Raw genomic sequence first — 11,613 nt, 5'->3', positions numbered from 1 at the left:
TATAAGATGACATCAATGTAGAATCAAAAGAATGCACCGTAGTTGACGGTAAGGTTACAGATTGTAAAGGGGGAAGCATACCTGGCGGAAGTGAGAGGCGCCTCTCAGTGTTTTCAATTGCTGAGGCAACGACTCCTATTGTCTTTTGCAGCATTAGGTCTATGGCAGTCAAACTGGGTAATGGAGCATTAGTGGTAGCCGTCTGCCTCGTGCTAGGACGTGACTGCACTGCATTTTTATTTTTTACCATAATCCCAGGAGGTAAAAGCCAATTGTTAATATTTGACAATTTCCTAATCAATTGGACTCGAAGATCCACCCCACTATAGTTAATCTAATTAATAAACAATAGTTGTATGAACCAATGAGGCGGCTAACTATGCATTAGGACAATTTAACCTCATACGCTACTTGTACAAGTATAGATAATGTCGCCAGATGCAATAACCTTAGCTCAGCACACGGGGGGTGGCCCAGCCCAGTCTCTTCCGGTCCCTGATGGGCAAGGACGGGCCCGCCCTTGGCCCGGGCTTTGCCCGGGCGCCGCCCGCGCGCGTCCCGCGCTGCGGAGGCACCTGTCGTCTTTTGTGGGGCCCCGGCTCGCTCCGATGACGTCGAGCGAAGCGCCGGGCCCTGGTGGTGCTGGGAGGTGAAGTTCCGGCAGCCGTTCCCCTCACGGCGTCGAGGAAAGTAGCAGGGAGCAGGTGGAATCAGCCCCTAGGCACAGCGTTCCCTTCACGGCAGGTGGGTAAGGACACACACTCACACTCCAGCCAGTTAAGCGCGTCCCGCGCTGCGGAGGCACCTGTCGTCTTTTGTGGGGCCCCGGCTCGCTCCGATGACATCGAGCGAAGCGCCGGGCCCTGGTGGTGCTGGGAGGTGAAGTTCCGGCAGCCGTTCCCCTCACGGCGTCGAGGAAAGTAGCAGGGAGCAGGAGGAATCAGCCCCTAGGCACAGCGTTCCCTTCACGGCAGGTGAGTAAGGACACACACTCACACTCCAGCCAGTTAAGCACGTCCCTCATTATGTGAGGGCTTTCGTGATGTCAGGGTTAGGATCATCAGAACTCCGAAAGTAGTGTTCCTGATTATGCTAGGGCTTCCGTGAGGTCAGGGTTTGGACCATTAGAACTTTGAAAGAAGTGTCCCTGATAATGCTAGGGCTTTCGTGAGGTCAGGGTTAGGATCATCTGAACTCTGATAGAAGTGACCCTGAAAATGCTAGGGCTTCCGTGAGAAAAGGGTTAGGACCATCAGAACTCTGATAGTAGTGTCCCTGATAATGCTAAGGCTTACGTGAGGTCAAGGTTAGGACCATCTGAACTCTGAAAGAAGTGTCCCTGATAATGCTAGGGCTTCCGTGAGGTCAGGGCTAGGACCATCTGAACTCTGATAGTAGTGTCTCTGATTATGTGAGGGCTTTCGTGAGGTCAGGGTAGGATCATCAGAACTCTGAAATAAGTGTCCCTGATTCTGCTAGGGCTTTTGTGAGGTCAGGGTTAGGACCATCTGAACTCTGAAAGAAGTGTCCCTGATTATGCTAGGGCTTCCGTGAGGTCAGGGTTTGGACCATTAGAACTTTGAAAGAAGTGTCCCTGATAATGCTAGGGCTTCCGTGAGGTCAGGGTTAGGACCATCTGAACTCTGATAGTAGTGTCTCTCGTTATGTGAGGGCTTTCGTGATGTCAGGATTAGGATCATCAGAACTCCGATAGTAGTGTTCCTGATTATGCTAGGGCTTCCGTGAGGTCAGGGTTTGGACCATTAGAACTTTGAAAGAAGTGTCCCTGATAATGCTAGGGCTTTCGTGAGGTCAGGGTTAGGATCATCTGAAATCTGATAGAAGTGACCCTGATAATGCTAGGGCTTCCGTGAGGTAAGGGTTAGGACCATCAGAACTCTGATAGTAGTGTCCCTGATAATGCTAAGGCTTACGTGAGGTCAAGGTTAGGACCATCTGAACTCTGAAAGAAGTGTCCCTGATAATGCTAGGGCTTCCGTGAGGTCAGGGTTAGGACCATCTGAACTCTGATAGTAGTGTCTCTGATTATGTGAGCGTTACAACAAACAAATGATGGACGGAATGCTGACAATGCAGACATTCTCCCCCAGTCAAGAGATCTGGGTTAAATCCATCGTTCTTTTGCCCACTACGCCACCCCAGTTTAGACATGGCCATATGCAAATCAGTCTTGACCCTGCGCCTCATGGGAACAGTCCAGCCCGAACTGCCAAGCCATGTCTTCCCTGGACCGGAATCAAGCATCCTAGGACCGGTTTCTGGCTATCAGCCGTCATCAGCCAGGATAGCTTGACTCCAGTGGCGTAGTGAGCACGGGTCCCACGTCTGGGAATACCCATCTCTCTTAGGGCGAAAAGCGTTACAACAAACAAATGATGGACGGAATGCTGACAATGCAGACATTCTCCCCCAGTCAAGAGATCTGGGTTAAATCCATCGTTCTTTTGCCCACTACGCCACCCCAGTTTAGACATGGCCATATGCAAATCAGTCTTGACCCTGTGCCTCATGGGAACAGTCCAGCCCGAACTGCCAAGCCATGTCTTCCCTGGACCGGAATCAAGCATCCTAGGACCGGTTTCTGGCTATCAGCCGTCATCAGCCAGGATAGCTTGACTCCAGTGGCGTAGTGAGCACGGGTCCCACGTCTGGGAATACCCATCCCAGTTAGGGCGAAAAGCGTTACAACAAACAAATGATGGACGGAATGCTGACAATGCAGACATTCTCCCCCAGTCAAGAGATCTGGGTTAAATCCATCGTTCTTTTGCCCACAACGCCACCCCAGTTTAGACATGGCCATATGCAAATCAGTCTTGACCCTGTGCCTCATGGGAACAGTCCAGCCCGAACTGCCAAGCCATGTCTTCCCTGGACCGGAATCAAGCATCCTAGGACCGGTTTCTGGCTATCAGCCGTCATCAGCCAGGATAGCTTGACTCCAGTGGCGTAGTGAGCACGGGTCCCACGTCTGGGAATACCCATCCCACTTAGGGCGAAAAGCGTTACAACAAACAAATGATGGACGGAATGCTGACAATGCAGACATTCTCCCCCAGTCAAGAGATCTGGGTTAAATCCATCGGAATCAAGCATCCTAGGACCGGTTTCTGGCTATCAGCCGTCATCAGCCAGGATAGCTTGACTCCAGTGGCGTAGTGAGCACGGGTCCCACGTCTGGGAATACCCATCCCACTTACGGCGAAAAGAGTTACAACAACCAAATGATGGACGGAATGCTGACAATGCAGTCATTCTCCCCCAGTCAAGAGATCTGGGTTAAATCCATCGTTCTTTTGCCCACTACGCCACCCCAGTTTAGACATTGCCATATGCAAACCAGTCTTGACCCTGTGCCTCATGGGAACAGTCCAGCCCGAACTGCCAAGCCATGTCTTCCCTGGACCGGAATCAAGCATCCTAGGACGGGTTTCTGGCTATCAGCCGTCATCAGCCAGGATAGCTTGACTCCAGTGGCGTAGTGAGCACGGGTCGCACGTCTGGGAATACCCATCCCACTTAGGGCGAAAAGCGTTACAAACAACAATTGGTTCTGATGCTCCGTCCATCACCACCACCCTTTGTACCGCTTTGTTCGCCGTAAGTTGGCAGGGTATGCTCAGACGTGAGTCCCTTGCTCACTTTGCCACTGGATTCAAGCTAACCTGGCTGAAGACGGCTGAAATGCCAGAAACCGGTCCTAGGAAGCTTGTTTCCGGTCCAGGGAAGACATGGCTTGGCAGTTCGGGCTGGACTGTTCCCATGAGGCACAGGGTCAGACTGATTTGCATATGGCCCTTTCTGAACTGGGGTGGCAGAGTGGGCTAAAGAACGGTGATGGATCAAACCCAGATCTGTTGACTGGTTGTGAGTGTTTGATTGGTTCTGATGCTCCGTCCATCACCACCCCCTTTTATACCGCTTTGTTTGCCATAAGTTGGCAGGGTATGCTCAGATGTGAGTCCCTTGCTCACTTTGCCACTGGATTCAAGCAAACCTGGCTGAAGGCGGCTGAAATGCCAGAAACCGGTCCTAGGAAGCTTGTTTCCGGTCCAGGGAAGACATGGCTTGGCAGTTCGGGCTGGACTGTTCCCATGAGGCACAGGGTCAGACTGATTTGCATATGGCCATGACTGAACTGGGGTGGCAGAGTGGGCTAAAGAACGGTGATGAATCAAACCCAGATCTGTTGACTGGTTGTGAGTGTTTGATTGGTTCTAATGCTCCGTCCATCTCCACCCCCTTTTGTACCGCTTTGTTCGCCATAAGTTGGCAGGGTATGCTCAGACGTGAGTCCCTTGCTCACTTTGCCACTGGATTCAAGCAAACCTGGCTGAAGACGGCTGAAATGCCAGAAACCGGTCCTAGGAAGCTTGTTTCCGGTCCAGGGAAGACATGGCTTGGCAGTTCGGGCTGGACTGTTCCCATGAGGCACAGGGTCAGACTGATTTGCATATGGCCATGTCTGAACTTGGGTGGCAGACTGGGCTAAAGAACGGTGATGGATCAAACCCAGATCTGTTGACTGGTTGTGAGTGTTTGATTGGTTCTGATGCTCCGTCCATCACCACCCCCTTTTGTACCGCTTTGTTCACCATAAGTTGGCAGGGTATGCTCAGACGTGAGTCCCTTGCTCACTTTGCCACTGGATTCAAGCAAACCTGGCTGAAGACGGCTGAAATGCCAGAAACCGGTCCTAGGAAGCTTGTTTCCGGTCCAGGGAAGACATGGCTTGGCAGTTCGGGCTGGACTGTTCCCATGAGGCACAGGGTCAGACTGATTTGCATATGGCCATGTCTGAACTGGGGTGGCAGAGTGGGCTAAAGAACGGTGATGGATCAAACCCAGATCTGTTGACTGGTTGTGAGTGTTTGATTGGTTCTGATGCTCCGTCCATCACCACCCCCTTTTGTACCGCTTTGTTCGCCATAAATTGGCAGGGTATGCTCAGACGTGAGTCCCTTGCTCACTTTGCCACTGGATTCAAGCAAACCTGGCTGAAGACGGCTGAAATGCCAGAAACCGGTCCTAGGAAGCTTGTTTCCGGTCCAGGGAAGACATGGCTTGGCAGTTCGGGCTGGACTGTTCCCATGAGGCACAGGGTCAGACTGATTTGCATATGGCCATGTCTGAACTGGGGTGGCAGAGTGGGCTAAAGAACGGTGATGGATCAAACCCAGATCTGTTGACTGGTTGTGAGTGTTTGATTGGTTCTGATGCTCCGTCCATCACCACCCCCTTTTGTACCGCTTTGTTCGCCATAAGTTGGCAGGGTATGCTCAGACGTGAGTCCCTTGCTCACTTTACCACTGGATTCAAGCAAACCTGGCTGAAGACGGCTGAAATGCCAGAAACCGGTCCTAGGAAGCTTGTTTCCGGTCCAGGGAAGACATGGCTTGGCAGTTCGGGCTGGACTGTTCCCATGAGGTACAGGGTCAGACTGATTTGCATAATGCCATGTCTGAACTGGGGTGGCAGAGTGGGCTAAAGAACGGTGATGGATCAAACCCAGATCTGTTGACTGGTTGTGAGTGTTTGATTGGTTCTGATGCTCCGTCCATCACCACCCCCTTTTGTACCGCTTTGTTCGCCATAAGTTGGCAGGGTATGCTCAGACGTGAGTCCCTTGCTCACTTTGCCACTGGATTCAAGCAAACCTGGCTGAAGACGGCTGAAATGCCAGAAACCGGTCCTAGGAAGCTTGTTTCCGGTCCAGGGAAGACATGGCTTGGCAGTTCGGGCTGGACTGTTCCCATGAGGCACAGAGTCAGACTGATTTGCATATGGCCATGTCTGAACTGGGGTGGCAGAGTGGGCTAAAGAACGGTGATGGATCAAACCCAGATCTGTTGACTGGTTGTGAGTGTTTGATTGGTTCTGATGCTCCGTCCATCACCACCCCCTTTTGTACCGCTTTGTTCGCCATAAGTTGGCAGGGTATGCTCAGACGTGAGTCCCTTGCTCACTTTGCCACTGGATTCAAGCAAACCTGGCTGAAGACGGCTGAAATGTAAGAAACCGGTCCTAGGAAGCTTGTTTCCGGTCCAGGGAAGACATGGCTTGGCAGTTCGGGCTGGACTGTTCTCATGAGGCACAGGGTCAGACTGATTTGCATATGGCCATGTCTGAACTGGGGTGGCAGAGTGGGCTAAAGAACGGTGATGGATCAAACCCAGATCTGCTGACTGGTTGTGAGTGTTTGATTGGTTCTGATGCTCCGTCCATCACCACCCCCTTTTGTACCGCTTTGTTCGCCATAAGTTGGCAGGGTATGCTCAGACGTGAGTCCCTTGCTCACTTTGCCACTGGATTCAAGCAAACCTGGCTGAAGACGGCTGAAATGCCAGAAACCGGTCCTAGGAAGCTTGTTTCCGGTCCAGGGAAGACATGGCTTGGCAGTTCGGGCTGGACTGTTCCCATGAGGCACAGGGTCAGACTGATTTGCATATGGCCATGTCTGAACTGGGGTGGCAGAGTGGGCTAAAGAACGGTGATGGATCAAACCCAGATCTGTTGACTGGTTGTGAGTGTTTGATTGGTTCTGATGCTCCGTCCATCACCACCCCCTTTTGTACCGCTTTGTTCGCCATAAGTTGGCAGGGTATGCTCAGACGTGAGTCCCTTGCTCACTTTGCCACTGGATTCAAGCAAACCTGGCTGAAGACGGCTGAAATGCCAGAAACCGGTCCTAGGAAGCTTGTTTCCGGTCCAGGGAAGACATGGCTTGGCAGTTCGGGCTGGACTGTTCCCATGAGGCACAGGGTCAGACTGATTTGCATATGGCCATGTCTGAACTGGGGTGGCAGAGTGGGCTAAAGAACGGTGATGGATCAAACCCAGATCTGTTGACTGGTTTTGAGTGTTTGAGTGGTTCTGATGCTCCGTCCATCACCACCCCCTTTTGTACCGCTTTGTTCTCCATAAGTTGGCAGGGTATGCTCAGACGTGAGTCCCTTGCTCACTTTGCCACTGGATTCAAGCAAACCTGGCTGAAGACGGCTGAAATGCCAGAAACCGGTCCTAGGAAGCTTGTTTCCGGTCCAGGGAAGACATGGCTTGGCAGTTCGGGCTGGACTGTTCCCATGAGGTACAGGGTCAGACTGATTTGCATATGGCCGTGTCTGAACTGGGGTGGCAGAATGGGCTAAAGAACGGTGATGGATGAAACCCAGATCTGTTGACTGGTTGTGAGTGTTTGATTGGTTCTGATGCTCCGTCCATCACCACCCCCTTTTGTACCGCTTTGTTCGCCATAAGTTGGCAGGGTATGCTCAGACGTGAGTCCCTTGCTCACTTTGCCACTGGATTCAAGCAAACCTGGCTGAAGACGGCTGAAATGCCAGAAACCGGTCCTAGGAAGCTTGTTTCCGGTCCAGGGAAGACATGGCTTGGCAGTTCGGGCTGGACTGTTCCCATGAGGCACAGGGTCAGACTGATTTGCATATGGCCATGTCTGAACTGGGGTGGCAGAGTGGGCTAAAGAACGGTGATGGATCAAACCCAGATCTGTTGACTGGTTGTGAGTGTTTGATTGGTTCTGATGCTCCGTCTATCACCACCCCCTTTTGTACCGCTTTGTTCGCCATAAGTTGGCAGGGTATGCTCAGACATGAGTCCCTTGCTCACTTTGCCACTGGATTCAAGCAAACCTGGCTGAAGACGGCTGAAATGCCAGAAACCGGTCCTAGGAAGCTTGTTTCCGGTCCAGGGAAGACATGGCTTGGCAGTTCGGGCTGGACTGTTCCCATGAGGCACAGGGTCAGTCTGATTTGCATATGGCCATGTCTGAACTGGGGTGGCAGAGTGGGCTAAAGAACGGTGATGGATCAAACCCAGATCTGTTGACTGGTTGTGAGTGTTTGATTGGTTCTGATGCTCCATCCATCACCACCCCCTTTTGTACCGCTTTGTTCGCCATAAGTTGGCAGGGTATGCTCAGACGTGAGTCCCTTGCTCACTTTGCCACTGGATTCAAGCAAACCTGGCTGAAGACGGCTGAAATGCCAGAAACCGGTCCTAGGAAGCTTGTGTCCGGTCCAGGGAAGACATGGCTTGGCAGTTCGGGCTGGACTGTTCCCATGAGGCACAGGGTCAGACTGATTTGCATATGGCCATGTCTGAACTGGGGTGGCAGAGTGGGCTAAAGAACGGTGATGGATCAAACCCAGATCTGTTGACTGGTTGTGAGTGTTTGATTGGTTCTGATGCTCCGTCCATCACCACTGTAGGATCCAAATTAAAATATATGATTAGCATAGTGTAACTAAAACTAGTTTATTTGATTCAGTCCCGTAATAAGGCCCTTTTAGTCTAAATTAAGTAAGTACGACGGAAAGGGCCGAAAACAGAACCGCGGCCATCTTGGCCCTCAACTCTCTCGTCATGTAGGAACTACAATCACGTGGTTCCCTGAGCCCATATTTTCCTTATTCAGCATGCACCAGTTTTAGAAGACAGGCTGAATTGTATTTACGACCGAGAAGCAAGGTCACATCTGCTAAAAGGGAGTACCAAGCAAAATTCCTTCTGAACCTGGGACGAGAAGGGAGTCACCCGGCCGACCTTCTATTCTTAAAGATAGTAGCCCTTTTTGTATCACTGAAACTAGATATAGGATAAGCTCATTAGGAGCGCCTGGACGGGCTGGTACTTTTCCACTTGTAAGGCTTTGTATGTTGCGCCGTAATGTATAAAAGTATGAGTTTGTCAAAGAGCCAGCAGTCTTCCTCGGCACACCTCTTGGGTGAAGATCAATGAGGCTCCTCTATGTAGAGTTTTCTGTCTGGCCAATAAACGCTTGAACCTTCTACGTTGCCAACTGCTCGTTATTTGACTTACATTGCGGGCCACTGGTAAGTGTGGCCCTTGAGACGAAAATTTGGATACAACAGTTGGCGACCACGAAGGGACCCCGTGATAGGGTCTGACCTCCCCCGTAATCGGGTGGTAGGTTCGAGGGCGTCTTAGTCGGGTGGGCGGAGAACGAGCTCGAGGGTTCCGCTCCGCGCGCTCGAGCGGGATGCCCTCTGCTGCTAGTCACCCTTCACCGGGGTCCTACGGGCTCAACTCAAGAAACGGACCGTGTTGGTCGAGAGGAGTTGGCAGCGAAGAACGGACATTCGTACCAGGGTGCACCCGGTGAGTAGAATTTTGATTTGAAGCACTGACTATAAGCAGTGCCCGTTTTGATTTTGAAGCACGCGAGGTGGAGCGTGTAGCTGTATTTGAAGCACAGGCTCTAGGGCGGTGCATTGATTTTGAGGCAGGCGCTGGAAAGCGGTGCCACTGTTGGTTTGAAGCCCGATTGGTATGGCTGGGCATTGATTTGAAAGTACATGTACATTTGGTATGATTTGATGGGCCCTTTTTTCTGATTCAATAAACCGCGCGCGGAATATAGCCCGATTGCACCTGGGACACTCACGACCCGAGCTGGGTAGCCGCGATACATATCCTCGGTGGGGCACAGACCTCCCCGGGACAGGCCTCAGTGGTTAACCAGGAAGGCAGTGGGAGGATCCATGGTGTAGTCAGGGATGTCTATTGTTGGAAATATAACGGATTAGTGAGGGACTGGCTCAACTGAGGAGGTGGAAAAGGTTGTAACCTTGTGGTTGTGGTTTATGTCATTTGTGTCTGTATTGAACTAATCACCATGCCTTGTCTTAGTAAATTGAATTGTTTCAGCTGTTGCTGTCGGACAGGCGACTCTCGGCTGGCTGAGAGACAGCCTGCCCCGCCGGAAGGCAGTCCTAGCCACTATATGTATGTGAAGCATGGAATTAACCCTTTGTTGTTTTGTACTCTGTGGCATAAATATACTAAAAGTAACGAAGAATTGCAATGGCCAAAGACTGGCTCGTTTGATGAGAAAAAGATTGCTTTCTTACAGGAACAACTGTTCTCCAGACGGAGCCGCCAGGCTATGTTTGATGCCCTGGGTTCGTGGCTGAAAGAATCCAAACAGCGTCGGATAAGGGAAGAGAAGCAATCCAGGGCTAAGGCAGGACAGAACGTGACTCAGAAGGCCATAGCTTATGATAAGTCTCGAGCCGAGAAGGGAATAGACTGTATGAACCGTGAATTTCGATTGAAGGTAGATAAGAGCTATGTGACTCGACCCAATGCTGAAGATGAGATAGAAGATTTATTGGACATATGGCCACCGCCTCCTTATGTGCCTCAACGGCTGTATCCGGAGGTGGCTGGAGTCTCGACTCCAGCCACGGCTGCGCCCTTAGGAACCTCGGGGGCCTCAGCCCCCCCGGCTCCCCCCAGTTCCTCTCCATTGACAGAACTCTCCCGACTGTCCACATCCGTGTCGGAGGTGATTACTATGTTACCAGCACTGTTAACTGCCGCAGCAGCTGGGACAACTCAGCTGCCATCCGGGTCAATGACTTCCCCTTCTGTCCTGCCCTCCTCCTCCGCGAGTACTACGCCAGTAGCAGCTGTCACCACTCCGACGCGTCCGGTTCCTTTGGCTGACGGTAAAAGGTTGTTTACTCGTTCGGCCTTGGGAACCGAAGAAAAAGACGCTATTGATGTACAGGCATCCCAATGGATGCGGCAACCCATTTATTCATTATCAGACATTTGGAGCACCATGAGGGATTACGAGCCGGTAATGCAGCAGCATGCATTAGAACATATGGCGAACCGCCTTATATCATTATGGGAGCAAGCACACACGGAGGGAAGGGCCCCGGCCATATTATACGATATCGTCACACAAGCCCATAAATCCCGCCTTACCCCAAAAGTGTGCAGACCCTGGTGGCGTATAGAACCCGCCTGCAGTCAACTAATCCTACGGGGCTATCCCAGTACCCTATGCGGGAAGTACACCCCATCTACCATCCCGAAGTCACGGAAGTGGTAGACGCCCTCGGGGTAGTTACTCGTCCCAGAGTGGAGGCGCGTTTCCAGGAACAATGGGTGTATACTCCCTGGAAACGTAGTGAGGTGTTGTCACTAAAAAGTCAGTTACCAGATCCCAGGAAGAATCCCACCGCGTATTACAAAGAGCTTACTGAGGCGGCTTCCTCCGCAGTAATGACGTTGGCAGACATCGAGCTATTCTTCGCTTTACTAGTACCGGTGGACATTTGGCGCCAGGTGCACGATCAAGACCATGCAACCGAATTTGGGGGAACCTGGGAACAGCTACGGGGATGGGATAGAGATCGTAAACCAGGGAATAAGCCCCGGGCGGAAATATTGGCCCTTCCTGATAGGATAATAAATTATATGCATTCACTGATCCCTCCCCGAAAAGTGGACTGGGATAAGTTGACGGCCTGCAAGCAGAAGAAGGATGAGAGTGTATCTGATTTCTTTACGAGATTTGAGGGAGTTTTCAGTGACTTCAGTGGACAGGACCTAGCCACTGAAGGGGGGGTACGGTTGTTTGTGAATCGCTTAGTGACCAATCTGCTGCCGGAAGTATCAGCTCGATTACAAGCGGCTGAAAGCACCTGGACAACCACTACCCCGTTGACAATATTGAGTATGGCTCAATATTATGAACATCGTGAGAATGAAAGCAAGGACAGGACAGAAAAGAAGTCGAAGGACTTGAAGACTCGAGTA

Source organism: Triturus cristatus, chromosome 4_2 (assembly GCF_964204655.1).
Source record: "Triturus cristatus chromosome 4_2, aTriCri1.1, whole genome shotgun sequence".
NCBI lineage: Eukaryota > Metazoa > Chordata > Amphibia > Caudata > Salamandridae > Triturus > Triturus cristatus.
Note: the sequence above shows the minus strand (reverse complement) of the source record.